This window comes from Myotis brandtii, unplaced genomic scaffold (assembly GCF_000412655.1).
Source record: "Myotis brandtii unplaced genomic scaffold, ASM41265v1 scaffold97, whole genome shotgun sequence".
Classification (NCBI taxonomy): Eukaryota; Metazoa; Chordata; class Mammalia; order Chiroptera; family Vespertilionidae; genus Myotis; species Myotis brandtii.
Window position 1 is genome coordinate 344,017 of NW_005372020.1, and position 1,311 is coordinate 345,327.

General features: G+C 61.6%; 1 long non-coding RNA gene across 1 annotated transcript in view; it reads right to left on the reverse strand.

Annotated features, from left to right (window-relative positions):
* Positions 1–1,303, reverse strand: part of LOC102261878 — a 3,624-nt gene extending 2,321 nt beyond the window's left edge. Inside the window, exon 1 of the long non-coding RNA XR_001360616.1 lies at positions 1,215–1,303. This is a non-coding gene — a long non-coding RNA (uncharacterized LOC102261878). The remainder of the gene's footprint in view (positions 1–1,214) is intronic.
* Between the last annotated feature and the right edge of the window lie 8 nt (positions 1,304–1,311).

Genomic DNA, 1,311 nt, shown 5'->3' on the forward strand with positions numbered 1-1,311 from the left:
TGCAGGAGGCCGGCTCTCCTGCGGCCAGGCCGGCGCCCACGGTGTCACCCCACGGCCGCACGTCCTGCGTGTCCAAGTTTCCCCGGAGCTGTGTTAGTTTCCCGCATTGAGACACGACCGTAGAACGGAGATGCTCGGAGTGGACGGAGAATGAAGCCAGCAGACCCTCCCAAAGGCCGACAGCCTCCCCATTGCCCGGGAGCCTCTATTCTACGGCGAGGGGACAGGGCAGCGAGGGGACAGGGCAGCGAGGGGACAGGTCAGGGTGCCTGCGTAGCCCAGGGAAGCCCGCTCAGCCACAACTGGCCTCGTCCTCAGAAACCTGCGTCCATCTGGGGAGGTCAGCCAGCTGCTCAGCTGCGGGCGAGCATTGCTCATAAGCCATCAGCGGGGGACACACGGCTCTGTTACCCTGACCACGTGAGCCACAGCTGTTCCATCGTGGCCTTTGGACTCGGACTCCATTGACTGTTGTCTTCTCAGGATTAAAACCGTTGCTTCAGCCCCAACACGCGGCTCAGGGGTTGGGTGTCACCCTGTGAACCAGGAGGTCACTGTTCCATTCACGGTCAGGGCACAGGCCCGGGTTGCGGGCTCGATCCCCAGTGGGGGGCGTGCAGGAGGCAGCCGGTCCATGGTTCTAACTCTCTCTCTCCCTCCTCTCTGAAACCAATCTATAGATATAAAAGCCTAAGCGACCATTACAACGGAATGACTGGAACGACCGCTCGACCAGTCGCTATGACGTGAACTGACCACCAGGGGCAGACGCTCAAGGCAGGAGCTGGCCCCTGGTGGTCAGTGTGCTCCCACAGCCAACCTCCCACGGTCCCTTCCCCCAGCCGGCCGCCCCCCTCCCTCCCCATAGGCCTCCATAGCCCGCCAGGCTGGGACCCCACCCCTGCATGAATTCGTGCACCGGGCCTCTAGTAAAAAATATATATATATTTAAAGAAGAGGAATAAACTCTAACTGCTCAGAGGCCATTTCCCGAGCTCAGCCAGCAGGAGCCAGCGCTTCCTCCCAGCGTAAGGTCCCAGGGGGGCGGAAGGACAGGAGTCCGACTTCATTACACAGCCCACCCGAAGGCGCCCTCCTCGCTCCGTCCAAAGGGAGCCGCTGCCGGTGCAGCCGCTGTGCGCCGCCTTATGAGATGAAAATCAGATCAAGCGCCGTTTCACTGAGCCCGCCGCGCGCGGGGGGAATTGCATTACCTGTCTGACCTCGTTAGGCTCCGCGCTCGCAAACGGGCCGAACGAGATGATGCAATTTGCTCCAGCGAGCCGGGGGCTCTGCATTCAGATGTGGGGA